Raw genomic sequence first — 15,315 nt, forward strand, 5'->3', positions numbered from 1 at the left:
CACCTTCCCCTCCGCTGCCCCCCTTGAGAAAGTTGTAGATGGCGATGAGGTCACCCCTCAGCCTTCTCTTCTCCAAGCTGAACAAACCAAATGACCTCAGTTGCTCCTCGTAAGTCTTGTCCTCCAGGCCTTTCACCATCTTTGCTCCCCTCCTCTGGACACATGTAATAGTTTAATAGAACTGTTTAGGTTGGAAAAGACCCTTAAGATTGTTGAGTCCAACCATCTGATGTCCTTATACTGAGGCACCCAAAACTGCACACAGTAGTCGAGGTGGAGATGCACCAGTGTAGGGTGGGACAATCACCTCCCTTGACTGGCTGGCTGTGCTGTGCTTGATGCGCCCCAGGACACGGCTGGCTCTTTTGGCTGCCAGGGCACACTGTTGACACATGTTCAACTTGCCATAACCCAAATCCCCAGGATCTCTTTCCGCAGGGCTCTCCAGCCTCTTGTCCCCCAATTTGTACATATAACCAGGATCATCCTATCCCAGGTGCAGAATCTGGCACTTGCTCTTGTTAAATTTCATATAGTTGGTGATTGCCCAGCTTGGGCTTGTCCTGTTGCCTAGCCACTCATTTTCATGAAATCTGCAAAAACCTTGAGCTCGAGGAGGCCTCTCATGTCTGTAGAGTTTACAGGAGGTTTGGCAGCCCTCTTGGGGAATGAGGATACTGGTAGCCACAAGGGCATAAATTCTTGGGCAACCAGGCAAAAAGCAGCTTCTACAACTTCCAGCAGGGAAACTGGATGTTATACTCCCATGTCTTGTACTTTTTCCCCTTGGGGAACAGAAAACCAGAGGAGCAGAAATATTCAACGCCTAAGCATAACAGAAGCTACAGGAAATACAGGAAGGCCAACACATTAAAACTTGTTCATGAAACACTTTAAATAACAGAGCAAAGTCATCACATCCCTTACAATTGCTTTTTAAGCTTACCAGCACTTGATTCCAATCCAGGTTTTACCCCATCAGCATTACTTACCTACAATAAAAGACTTCTACTGCTCAGCTCACATTCTGACAGTCATTTTCCAACATGTGCAGGACGAGCAATTTAATCACAAAAAGCCTTGGAGAAAGGTGAGTTGGTTTTCTATATCCTTCTGTAAGAACTGCCTTTCTAAAGTTTTAAACGGAGAACCTGGAACATGAAAACCACTCGCTGCGGGCGGAGGAATGTACTTAAAACTCCTCCTTTCAGCCAGGGCAGAGGTTTGCAGGCAAGATCCCTCTGCGTCAGGCAATGCAGATGGGATGTTTACTCCCACTGCCAAGCAGCAGTTTATAATTAGCCCTGCCTGGAGTCTCATGAAATTAAATCCTACACAGTTGGTTTCAAACCCTGTTACTCCTATAAGCACCCACCTGTCATTGCTGCTTTTCAAGTTTAGTTTCTCTACAGAGCCAGAGAGGAAAAAAAAGCTTTGCATAAAGTTCTGTTCAGAAGAATGAAGCCCCTTCCTACCTAAAATAAGTATGACGCGAACACAAATAACAACTGTAAATCAGCCCAAAAAACCCAAAGATAATTTTTACATCTGGGGAGTGTCTGCTTTCTGCACATCTGAATTGTTCACTAATGTATCTGATGGGAATGAAGTCAGCTAAGCCTCTGCTGCAACCAATAAAAAGATTTATTTCTTTTTCAAAAAGATGAATGACTACCCTAATATGATCATATTTTTTTTTTTACAGTGATCCAAAAGCTATTTCCCTGAAAAGTTACTTTATTTGCACCAATCTTGAAAATATAGTACAGAAAAAGTTAGGAAATTATGTGGCCTGATGTTTTTCTGATCTGACTGCTAGAAAATAGTTTTAGACCAATCTGTGATTTATTTTAATATTTGAATTACTAAGTATTGCTTCCAACCAAAAATGGCAATTTAACATTTTAAATAAACAGGGAAAAAAGCCTACAAGGTCACCTTTTGACTCAAAATGACTTAACTAACTGTAGTCAGGTGAGGGTTTTTTAACAGAACGTGGTAAAACAGGCCATTTACTGGAGAAGGAAAAAACCCCATATTTTGAAGCATAGTTTGGGGAATTCTGCTTATCTAAAAGTTTCCCATGCACTGGGCAACTTTTGTTGCCCCTTTGAGCAGTAGAAAGTAGGAAAATACATTAGCTATAAGCAGAGTTTTCTGGGGAGGAAATAAGAGGAATCTGGATAGGAATAAAAGGACAGAATGAATCTAAATCTGTAGAAAGCATACAGAAGAATCAGGTCAACCACAAAGCTAGAGAATTAATACAATGGCAAAAGTCCTGCCAAATGCTGAGCTGCTTATACAGAAATGAGAAGGGGTAAAAGAGAACTACACAATAGTTACAAAAGGTCTAAGAACTCCTGTGAGACCCTTCAATCAAGTTATGAAGATAAATATTTGGCATCTTAATCACAACCTGCCCAGTGACAAGTTGTATACCACAGTCTGGTTGCTTTCTTAGAGTTCGTCATTCTGCACGTCCATAACCATATGATCATTTTCTCTCCAAGCAGTGCTTTGGATGCTTGGTGATTCTCTTCTGGTTACAACCCTTGCTGGCAAACCAACATCAAACATCAAACAGCAGAGCCACAGGTCCCAGATCTCCTCCTCAAGCATAAAAGAGCTTCCAAAGCACTTGTCACTAACAGCAGCTTGGAAAGAGCTAAAGTATTTTCTGTGCTTCAGGGAAAGTTGTTTCTTGCAGAGAGTATATCTCCCCCACATATTCAAAATATTGAAAACCTGGCCGACCATGGTCCTGGGCAACCTGCAGTGGCTGACCCTGCTGGAGCAGGTGGTGGGACTGGAAGGTCTCCAGAGGTGTTCTCCAGCCTCAGCACCCTGTGGTTCTGTGACTTGGGCCAGTTCTAGTGACTGGACTAAATTCTTTGTGCTACAAAATGCATATAACTGCAGATAAGATAAATAAGTCTGTCCCTTTGCAATTCTTTTTACAGATGCAAACTGAAATACACTGCTGTGTCTCATGAAGTTTCTAAGTGAAAACATAAGCTACATTCACAAAGGCTGTTAGAACATTTGCGTGACAGAGCATGGCACTTTGCATCATGAAACGACAAATTTAGGGGCACTCAGATAGGAAGTGGGAAGACACGAAAAGGGGTTTGCAAAAAGGGTTGGGTTTTTTCCTGAATCAAAAAGGATGGGAAAATTTTGAAAAAATGGTGTGCTTTAATAAAGGTGCTGAATCCAGACAGCAACAACAAAAAAACCAGATTGGAGATATTTATTTGTTTTTTGCTCATTTCTTCTCACCTGTAACTTCAGGAGGGACTGACGATGCTTCAAGACTGCAAATGCCATATACACTATGCTCATTGCTATGTCACCTAAGTACTTGACCTTACCAAGCATAAATGCATTACTAAAATTAGTGAGTGTTTTAATAAAGTATTTTCTAAAAAGCAAATGCTAAGCTTGCTCTCGTGTAAATTCAGGGACTAAGGCAAAATACAGCTGGCAGACTGAAGCAGAGTCTTGTCTGCATTCAAGTGCAGCATACCCTTGATGAAGGTGCTGCAGGTGTTGGATTAAATATTGCCTACCCGTACATTATTTAAAGTCTGCATGTCAGTACTTGTACCTGCAAGTGCTAGGCACATTGAAATTTTCAAACTTCTGGGTAACTGCTCTTGAGTTTTGGTACTCTTCCTCGTAGCAGTAGCCCTAAACCACAGAGGCATCACTCTGTGCATTAAGCTTGAAGTTACTTGATGTCAGCAAGCTGGTTTCCGGCTGTGCAGTGTCACTCACAGCTGGGGCCACCACTGCCACTGCCTTCTCTTGCTTCAACACAGCACCTATAGAAGCCAAGCTCTTTCCTTCTGCCCCTGGGGTTGGCAAGGAGCACCCCCTGCCCCTCAGATCTCACCAAGATCCAGCAGGCAGCGTGCACCTACTTCACATTCAGCCACTTTGGAAATGCTGTCTTGGCATAAGAAATGTCAGTAGTTAATTTTTATAAGCCTAAGAAACCAAAATCCTTTAACTACATGTTGTTCACAGTCTACAGCTTCAAAGTTTAAGCTGCTTGATAGACAGGACTTTAAGCTTTCACAAAGCTGACAAGCCTTGCAGCTACTACTCACATAGCCTAAATTTCCATGACCAGGTGCATTCTTACCACAAGGCTCACATTTACTCTTGTTATGAAAGTTCCCTTCCCTAACTATTATTATATCAATCAGTCTTTATAGTATGAAAGTGTATTAACTTTGTTAATATATATTAGTTCACATTATACATTGCAATGTAGTGAGGTAGTGGAATTTTACTGGAGACTTTGGTATTGTTCATGCTTAAGTCAAAGAAACCCAAGGACAGCTCAGCCCTGTAAATAAAGACTTTATTTCTTGGAAGCTTAGAGCTGTCCATGAAGGATAAAGGATACCCCTGGACAACCAAGATAATGCCAGCATCGTAGCCCCTCTAACACCTCTTTGAAACCCTCCCAGCATTGGCCGGCATCATAGGTAAGTAAATACAGCAAGACTGACTCTAGGCATGTGTGGACCAATAGACAAGCAGCAAGAATGCTGCAGAAATATAGTTGCTTTGCAAAGTTTTACTATGATTAATCAGTAATGTGGGTGTTAGTGATGAGTCAAATTATGTTGTACCTGAACATTTCAAGGGTGTAAAAACCCTGTGTAAAACCACATCCAGGGTGCCCCAATTTGCTTATTCACCCTTGTAATTCTATATTTTGGTCCTAGCCTCTCGCTAGCAGACATCTAGCAATAGCAATAGTCAGCAGTTCTTGGCAAGAACTTTTCTGCAGTTGACCAACATCTGTGAAACTCTTGCTCTGTAGCAAATACTTCAAAACAGTGGGCATGTCACAAGCAGTCAAAACTATACTTTGAAAACTCTGGAGCAATATACACACTGATGGCACTGAGACGGACACCAGAGGAGATGGTGGGGCTCGGAAGGGGTGTCCATTCAAGGCCCCTTGAACACTCAGTCTTCTCACAAACAGATTCATGAATGTTAAGCTTCACTGGGATAACAATCCAAATCACAGCCAGCACCAAAAATTAACAGTTAAATACACTGGAAAGACTACAATGGCCGTTAATCAAAAGGTTAGTCTCGAATTTAAGAAACCTGTTTTATCCAAGCAGGTTGTAAACGCTTTGGTATCGTATAATTTAATAAATTCATTGGTTCTCTTGAAAGTAACTACAACTGGCATCAAGTAACCTAATGCTATTTTATCGCCAGAAGCTTATCTATACTCCTAGTCAGATAATATTCTAAACTCTCATTGCACTGAAACCCTCTATATACATCTGTACAGTTCAGTACCCTGCCTGGCCTTGTGCAGAGAAAGTGAAAAGTGTTTTCAGGGCCATTGTGTGATCTCTTGAGCCATGACTTCAAGAGTTGTGTGCTTTTTCTGCTCATCCCAATAATCACTAAAACACTTTACACAGTGATAAAGTGTGTAAGATGACAGACTGGAGGCTTCCCTCCCCACCAAATGGTCAGGAATCGCCAGCATTTTGTTTTGTCTGCATCCTTACTTGCTCATACGCTGCACCTCTGGTAGCCTCTTGAATTGGGGCAGGGAGGGACGGAAGGAAGAGCAGTCTCAGAGGGGGCTCGGAGGAAAAGGGAAGTGTAGCAGCGAGGTGAAGCTGCAGGAAGGTTAGGGAGGTCTGCACTACATGAAAGATGGTAAAACTTTAGCACAAGGAAGAAGGAAGTATTAAGAAACCAAGATTTGTAATCTGGCAGTCAGTGAAGTAAAAGCTCCAAAAATTCCAACATTTAGAGTGGTAAATAATCCTCACTCTGATCAAGGAAAAAGAATTTGAATGATGAACAAGTAAATGGAACTTCGCCTTCCATTTAGAAATTACTTCTTTAAAATAAAATTTAGTTGAAATACACACATGCAATGTGCACAGAATTAAGTCGAGAATACTCTTATTTTTACAGCAGTACATCAAAATGATGGCTTGTAGTAAGCAGGACTGGTTTATGTCTGCTAGTATTTGTAAGCTGAAAATTTCATTTCACAGCCTTTCTTTTACCTTCCTCACTAGAAGTCTTACCAGTTCAAAACAACCTGTGTACTGATAGCAAAATTAAAAAAAAAATCTGTAATCTAGTCAGAAACATTCATTGAACAGTAAAATTGACTTTGTTTTTCTAGACTCTCTTTAATCATGGCTTGTTCAGCAACAGCTAAAAAGGTTATGCAGTCTTTTCAGTCTGCATACTTAAAAATAGCTGCTACAGCTTTTGCTAAAAGAAAGAAGAGGAAGACTTTGGGGTTTACAATGAGAGCTTCCTGCGGACAAGGCGGGTATAGAGGAAACCAGACTCATACAGTGGCTTGCAATGATTCAACTCATATTTTAATCCATTGCTCTAAGATTGAATCAGTTCCGGCACTAGTCAACTCATTTTATAACAAAACCCATTGTTCTGCTCAAACATCAAATGTTGATGTGTTTCACTAGCACCAGTGGCACTTTTCTTCCTGCAGGTATTTACTGTTAAGGGATTAATTGAGACAGAGTTGCATTAAGTGACAATTCAGTGAGCCAGGATTTCGCAGCTTGTGCTCCATTGCACCACACCGGCATTGGTTCGGAAACGTGCAGACTAGCTTTAGCCACAGGAGGTGTGATGTGACAGCAGCCTGCTTCTCTGGGCGCTGGGGCACACTGGAGGACAAGGCTCATTTTTTCTACTTCAACCAACTTTGTATCATGTACGCAAAATTACTACCTAAAAATATATATATATATATTTCTGAAGGACAGCCACACACACAGAGATACTGCGTGCATCCAGGTCGATGTGACTAGTTTTAGTTGCCCAAACCAGACAGATAAAAAATTAAATAGGTTGGTTAGAATCCAACTAAGTGGCAGTCACAGATATAAGGCAAATCAGAAATGTGGTGTAGGTTTTGTCAGATGAGGGTTTATTTTTTGTTTCTTGTAAAAAAGAAATTTCTTTTTTTTTTTAATTCCCATCCTTCATTATTGTTACTTGAAGAACAAGATAAACCTTCCCTTTTGTACCAAGGGTATGTTCTTAGTCGTTCTAACATGTTCATGTGCTCAGCAAAACACCTGGAAGGCGTTCACAGTGAAACATTAAGCATTTCTAGTTCAAGTGCATCTTGTGAAAGTACTTCTATTCTGCTATAATTAGACAAATCTTTTATCAAGAATTCTCCACGTCAACCCTAAGAAATAGTTTCACCATCTCCACTCTGTTCCTCTATCACCTTCTAACGTAAACTGGATTTTATAATCCAGTGTTATCACTTGCAGATAGCCATTACACATGCTAGACTTTAGTCTGCACTATAAATTTACTCATTTTGTAGAACATCACAGGAAAGCAATAGGAATAGATGGAAAAAATTGCCCTCAGGACAGGTAAGAATTGCAAGTTGAAGGGAGCCGTGCCTGAGTATAAGACTGGCAGTGGAGACAGTGACAAAGATGCAATGGCAACACCCAAGGGAAAGGAGTAGAGGAAGCAGTGGGCAGGGAAGAGAAAGGAGGAGTCAGAGGGGTCTGGATGCAGACAAGTTGTCAGCTTGCTACAGCCACAAGCTTCAGAATCACAGCTCTTGCTTGGGGGAAAAAGGTCCACATCTCTGCTTAGTTAGCACAGTGAAGAGCTGGCCTTTACAGAAAGCCAAAATACCAAAACGGAAAGATGGAAGTTTTTGTGAAAAGGGGAGGGAGGAGGGATGTCGTAAACCAGACTGCAAACTTGCTGGCTAAGACAAGCAGGGACAGCTCTGATCTGAAGAAGTGATGTCTGTATAAGCATTTGCAATGTTAGGGGAGGGAGAGGGCAGGGAATAGTTGGTGAAGTACTAAATTTGGGATTCAATCACAAGATCCCCTCCCCATCCAGGATGTACTGAGAAACACAGAGGCAGGCAGAGATTTCTGGCATCAAAGAGGGAGAACACAGATAGGCATGGATAGCTGGAGGTGAAGGAGGAAACAGAAGATTGAAAGACAGAGATAAAAATGTAGAAGAAGATAGCCTCATCCAAAAGCTTTCCACATAGGCTTCCCTAAACCCTTCCCCCAAACCTTATCCTGAAACGTATTGTTTCTAAATTTAACAAGGACTTGTGTGCCTCCAGAGCTGTCTGTTTTGTCCAACAATAGCATCAGCTCTACTCAAAACTGTATCCTATCCAACAGATTTGCCTCACTTATTTTTAATTCATTGCATCATGTTACTACTACTATCACCACTAGCCCCTTCCCTCTTCACACAGATTCAATATTACCCTACAAATCACGGGGAAGAAACAAGGGGTAAAATGTAAGTCTAAACACTCTAACTCCATTTTTTTCCAGAGAGAAAAAGGTTTAGAGTGTAGTGTTTTTTGGCAGTAATAAAAAAATAATATTGCTAAGTATAACCAGACTTGCAGAATTTGCTGCCCTGGAAATATCAGTTTAACAAATTTTTCACTTTATTTTTTTATTTTTTCAAAATAGTGGACTTCTTCACAAACAGAAAAGACATAAGAAATATTTTCTGTGGTTAAGCAAAAAAAGCATACAAAGATAGTTTTATAATTAAAATCTGAGTAGATTTTAACCAATGAAAGTTTTACCAATGAAATCGATGAGTGTTTAATCAAAAAGAATTTCTGCTTCATGGAAAGATGTATGCCAAGTCAACATGAAAGAACAACTGCTATCCTAAAAACAAAGTTTGATTTTACCTAGATTAAAACTCTTTGACTCAAAGCGAAATGATCTTTGTGGATACTTTACACACATCAAAAAATTAATATCATTTCTTGTGAAAAATTTCGAAGAAACAAGAGATCCAGTGGGAGTTTTACAGGAATCAAGCTATGAGGAAAGTAGAACGGAATTAACATCTGCAGTTAATTAGTATTTACCTAAGTCAATAGGTTTTCCTTTTACAAGTACAGTTAAGGATGCCATTTCTTATATGTTTATAGTATGTGGACTCTTCACAGGTGACTGAAATCTGTATAAAGGAAACCAACTGTATTTGTTATACAGCCAGTGATGTTGTATGATGACGCTTGACTTAAAATGTAAATGTTTTCTTTTAAAATTATATTTTCCCCAAAACATTTTAGAATGATTCCTGCATTTGACATGTTAATTATGTATTTTAAAGGAACTGTTCTATATTTAGAAAAACTGTTCTGTATTTAGAAAAACTATTGTAAACAGGCCTTACACCACAAAGAACTAAGTTCTTGGACTATCACAGGAATTTTCTTTATGACTTTTTGGAATTCTCTGTAGAAAATCTTCTGGATCTTATTCTTCTGCGCTCCCCAATGACATCAAACATAGAGACTAAATCAGTTTAAAAGGAGTTTGTGATGAGTATCACTGCAGTAATTTTTGTTTTCAACAGGTGAAAACTGTGCTTTCCTGCAGCAAGCAGGGAAAACTTTCCCAGACTAGAATTTGCAAACATATAGAGAAAGCAAGATTTTTTAAAGTATTTTTTTAATGGAAAAGCAAACTAAAACTAGTTTTTATGATACCAAGCAACCTTCCAAACACTAGTTTTTGCAGTATTGGTCCCAAGCAGAAAAGCTGATTCAGCACTGTTGCTGCAACTACATGCTTTTGCAAGGCGGCACAGAGACCTCCTGCAGTAGTTGATAAGATACAGACTGACAGGCAAAGGGCAAGACACACAAGCCGGAGCACTGTTTCTCTATATTGGGAATAACTTGCAGGGTCTGGGTAGTAGGGGCTGATAACATGATGGGGCCCACGTTGACCAAAGAATGACCTACTATGTACCATGCTGGAGGGAGCATGCCATAGGATTAACAGCAAGGCCAGGGATAATACCAACATTCTGGCAGCATGGTAAATCTTGGGGAAAACCTGGAAAGAATGGGAATTCTGTATGCCCCTGTCCTACGTGCTCCTGAACAGAAAACAAGAGGGTATGACCAAGTCGAACGGAAGGCCCTTCAGAGATGCAGCATTGCCAGCTGATGAGTTGTGAGCACAGGACAGAGTCAGAGCTCAGTTCAACCACTGCCTTCTCCTGCCCCAGCCTCCAGACTGCATACTGCTCTGACAACTCATCTGAATTCACTGCACTAGCAGGGGGTGACCTGCTGCTGGCCTGGCAGCAGGTGCAGATAGCCACATTTATTGGGCTTTCTGGATAAGGTGGCCGGGCACCACATGGCCCCATCTACATTGTGCCCTAATGGATATTGGTGCTCGAGGCACCTTACTGCCCTTGTGTAGCAGTGATGAATGAGTATTTGCAGAGTAAGCAGGGAAAACACATGCCTGCCTCTAGTGGAAGGGGGCCTCAGTTTGAATAGACAGGATTGGTAGCCCCTACCTTTTGCCACCACCCCTACTGCCCCTGCTCTCCTTGGGTTTGACTTTTTTGACCACTGTAGATGGACAGATGGAAGACACTGGGCCCAGGAAGACACTGAGCTTTTGGTATAGGCAGCGTGCTTTCTATAGGAGGGAACCACCTACAGGACTCTTACTGACCCCAGTGATGTTGCATGCACTCAGATAGACCCAGTTGTTCTTCCCTTAGCAACCCAAATAATTTGCTGAAAGAGGTATTGAACTGATTAAGGGGCTGCTGGTGAGAATTAAAAAGTAATCAGTAGCTGATTCCCTGGAAAAACAAGGGAAGGGGGGGCTCTCAAACACATTTACCTTACAACAGTCCTGTTCGGCCTGTCCAGAAGCATACTGGAGAATGGCAGTTAACAACAGATGTCAGAGCTTTGAATGATGTAGCTGCTGCATTAGCTGCTGTAGTTCCAGGCTTGTTGCAGGTCTTGCATGAGCCAGAAGCCAAAAAATATACCTGGTATGTTACAACTGGTGTTGCAAATACTTTCTTTTCAATCCCTCTGGCTGAAGAAGCAAGACCTCAATTGCCTTCATCTGGAATGGTGTGCAATGCATCTGGAACTGGCTGTTGCAAGGAGTGGAAACACATCCCTACCATCTGCCATGGCATCATCCACAAAACTTTATAAAGCAACATATCTCTAGAGAGTTTTTTCCACTGCATTGATGATGTATTGATTAGAGGAAAAACTCTCAAAGCAGTACTAAGTAATGAGCAACAGGTAATCTTTATCTTTCCCAACTTGAACTGATTAGTCTGCAGCCAGCAAATCAACAATATGACGACTGAACTCCTCTGGCTATAAAATGCCCCAGCATATGATGAGTTATATGCTGAAAATAACCAATGGAGTTTGTTTACTGATGGATCCTGTAAAATCACAGCAGAAAAAGGGGAACCAAGCAGCTTGGAGCCCCTCCACAGGGAAGGCTGCCACCTGCAAAGGGACTAGAGGCTGCCATCAGTTTGCAGAAGTAATGGCCTTCAGAGTCCCCTTGGAACATGCTCAGGAGCATCAGTGGCCCTGAGTATACATATACACAGACTTCTGACTGATCACTAATGCAGTACAGAAATGGTTCAAAGATTGGAATCGTGATAACCAGCAGCAGCAAGGAAAACCACTTGCAGCAGCAGCAGAATGGAAAGTAATACAACAGCTACTCGGAGAAACACCTACTTGAACACATGGTATTAATGTGCATATCTGAAATCCAAAGGCAATTTGCGAAACATAATAACCAGGCTGACCAGTTAGCTCAACTTGCCAGCATAGATTCAGGGTGTGAGCACAAAGAAAAGCTATTTTTAGCCAGGTAGGTCTGTGAAACTGCTGCTGAGGTACTGGGGCAGAGAATGCAGCTTAGACTTGTCTCAGAAAGCCATTGTGCCAGCAACTAGGCAATGTGAGATCTGTGGAATAATACGACACACACAGAAAGTAAGAATGATGAACCAGTACGTGTGATGGGAGAAAGGGAAGCTTGAAGAAGCCTAGCAAGTATATCAGCCCCTTCCTCTTCAGCAACACAAGCACGTGCTGTTGTCCTCACAGTGGCAAAGCTAGAAACGGGTCGGTAGAAACTTTTCTACTCGGAAATAAAACATAGGCAGCACCCTAGATGGAACAAACAAACATATTTGTTGGCATGATGGAATGCAGCCTTGGCTAGGCTCAGATAGCAGTAGTCATTTCAAAACCACAGCTGTCCAAGAATGAGGGGAAGACTGTGGAGCAGAGCAAGTGTATTGTATTCCGTCTAATCCCCAGGCATCTGAAAAGGTAGAACAGTACAATGGCTTACTTGAAACTGCACTCCAGGGAAAGGGAATCTCACCTCTATGAAGCTGGGGGGGGGGACCTAGTTAACATAAAAGTAGGAACCTGTCATAGCAGCCCAGCAGAAAACCATTTACCTTAGGTTCAGCTGTGTGACAAAGTACCAGTCAGCCCTGGGGACACCAGAACTGAGACACACATTCGTGTCTATCCTCCTGCAGCAATTGAAATCCCTAAGGAAGGAGTCCTTATCGCTTGAGGACCATGAATTACCTACTAGGTGGCCTTTAGAAAAGTGATAATAAAATTAAGTATGTGCTGTTACATATGATAAATAATCTTATTTTACTTCATAAACCATGCCATTTGTTTTGGAGACACAAGAGGTATGTCTTTGCAGACACAATGTATGTCCAAACAGTTCCTGGGTACACATTGCTCAAGAATGTATGAGGCATGAACTGGGCAGGGTTTCAGCAGCAGAGGGCTGCAGGGTGCCCTGTCTGGGAAGGGAACATGAACTGCCCCATGCTGCTTGCAATCATGTCACGTTGGCACTGACACCGATGGTGCACACCAAACCTTCAACGGGTCAGAGAAGCACAGAGTATCCCTGCTTGAACACACGTAAGAAAAAACATCAGCCAGCAGGGACAGGAGACATGTGAGGAGATGGTCTGAGAGACTTGCAAAGGGGACATGTGGCTGGAGATGTGCTCTGGGCAGGAGAGGTTCCATGCCAACAGGGTACGTCCCTGAGGGACTGCAGCTATGAGTCATCCACATCCGGGCAAGGACAGCCCTGAGGGACAGCAGCTGTGGGCCACTCACACCAGGGCCACCCACACCAGAGCAGCAACAGCCCTGTGGGACCATAACCCACCCTCGCCGGGGCAGGGACACAGAGAAGCAAAGAAGAGCAGACGAAAACCAGCAGGAAGCAAGGAGGAGCAGCGAAAAGAAACCATGAGGAATACGACCTTCCTTCTGTGCCTGTCACCTCACCGAAGGAGCAAGGGGTGGGCTGAGCATAACCTGCAGCGAAACCAGGGAAGCCGAGATGGGGTTGGGTAGGGGTGTTTGGCTTAAGCTGAAAGTAGGGAAGGGGGAGGACTTTAGGGGTTTGACTGATCATTTTCTTTCTCTCAGTTCCCAGATCCATAACTGGAAGTTCATGTTAACCAACAGTAAGCTATTCTAAGTAAAAGTTCCCCAAGTTGAGACAGTTTCGCTCATAACATTCTCTCAAAAACACTTTTACTAGACTCCAAAGAGTAGGTTTCCATGCCAGAGCATGGAAAAGCAGTTTGACTAAAAGAAAGAGGCTTGCCCCCAGCAAGATCATCTTAACTGATGATTACTATTATTACTGCATTTCAGTAACAGAGCTGTCACCTGATGAAATACAAGTTGGTTGCAGTGAGAGGTTCAAGACAGCAAGAGTTAAAGCAGAGTGCTTTTGCGCAGGTGACCCCATCACATGCACCAGAGTAACATCAGGAAAATATTGAAATTGGTCTTGGCTGGACGGCAATAGGCTGAGTCATGCTTAACTCTTGCCAAGTTAAATCACTGTAACTACAGAAAGCCTAAGGATTGTTGCAATGATATCATTTTGATGCAGCAGTGCAGTGGCCATTTTATATAAATAACAACACATTAAAAAAAAAATCCTCTTAGCCATTTCAAATTAGAGAAAAAACAAAGATGGAGAAACATGTGCTGTATTTTTCAAGTTCATGCTGCCATGTATGCACCCTAGCACTGCTACTAAAATTGTTTAACTGAAAGTTAGTTGTGTGGTTGGTTGTTGTTTTTTTAATCAGATTTGAAAGGCAAACAATTCCAGAGCCCACAAAGCAGAGATCAGTCTCCAGGAGTTCCAGCGCTACCTCCCTGCCCCAGCTGGAAGCTCCATCTACCAGATGACAGACAGGCTGATTTCACCATCCTTCATCCTACTAGTCATTTATTTAACACGGACTTGCCTCAACAAGAAGTCAGGGGCACGAGAGTTTCCTTCCCTTTGCTCATAGCCCTATAATTACAGCGGTCTTACGAAGAAGGGATCTCCACCTGTAATTCACCTTAGGCTACTGATCTTACAACATAGATACCTCAGCTTTCAGTGTGTATTTTGCGCACCTTCCGGTGTTCACTACCACAACTGTTTCTTGTGGCAACTATGTTTCAATCAACAAGCTCCACTCAATTACTGCAGAGGATACTTAGAGATTCCTGACTTCAAACTCCAGATTCTCAGTAAGCAGACAGCTTTTTATGCCTTGATCTTTCTACAGTAGATAAGAGAGACTGTTGAACCTTGTGGCCGCATGCAGCAGTTTTCTGCTGCTCATCATGTATGGATTTTTTTAATTCTCCTTCTGCTGTGCTCTTCGTATGGTTTGTTCAAAAGATCTGCTGCCTAATACTTTTTTTGCTGTTATACTTTGAAAACCAGATGCCTAAGACTAGATGCTGGGCTAACCTGGTGGTTTTGCAGATGTAATATGGCTGAGCTGGCCTCACACCTCACAGCCAGCTAAAGCAGGAAGCCTCCTGCCCTCTCCTCCCTGCCCCCATCACATTTCCACTCCCTGATGCTCGGCCCTGCCACTCCCTTGCGCCGGCTCCAACACCCATCAAACGCTCCGCAGAGCGAACTCAATGCACCAGATTAGTCACCTGCTGATTTATCAAGCTGAACCATCTCAGTACAGGCCCTGATGGGCACCACACCAAATAAAGGAGGAGAGAAATGGAAAGACCCAGCTCCTCAGCAGGGGCAAGCTGTTAGGCTGCCGGTAAAAACTGATGATGTAAAAACTCACATGCGACCTTCTTCTGGATCCAACCCCAATGATACCTAAATTCCAGCTTTGCCTGACTTGCAGAGCTCATACTTGGGAGATGAGACAACATTTGAATACCAGTTTGAGGTTAAAACTGCAAGTTCTTTTTCTAAGCAAGCTCAAATAGCAAAGTTCACCCTTGCTTAATAACACATCCAAATCCTCGTGATATGTTGAATATTGTTTTAACACTAACAGCTTTCACATGCCTAAAATGTATGATCCCATAAGAAATCCTCAGTCCCAAGGCACAGA

At 42.4% G+C, this 15,315-nt stretch overlaps 1 protein-coding gene across 2 annotated transcripts in view; it reads right to left on the minus strand.

The window, feature by feature from the left end:
- CD99 (CD99 molecule (Xg blood group)) overlaps nucleotides 1-15,315 on the minus strand; it is a 35,391-nt gene that overhangs the window by 17,999 nt on the left and 2,077 nt on the right. The window lies entirely within an intron of this gene.

The sequence above is a fragment of the Balearica regulorum genome, chromosome 1, assembly GCF_011004875.1.
Source record: "Balearica regulorum gibbericeps isolate bBalReg1 chromosome 1, bBalReg1.pri, whole genome shotgun sequence".
Lineage (NCBI taxonomy): Eukaryota > Metazoa > Chordata > Aves > Gruiformes > Gruidae > Balearica > Balearica regulorum.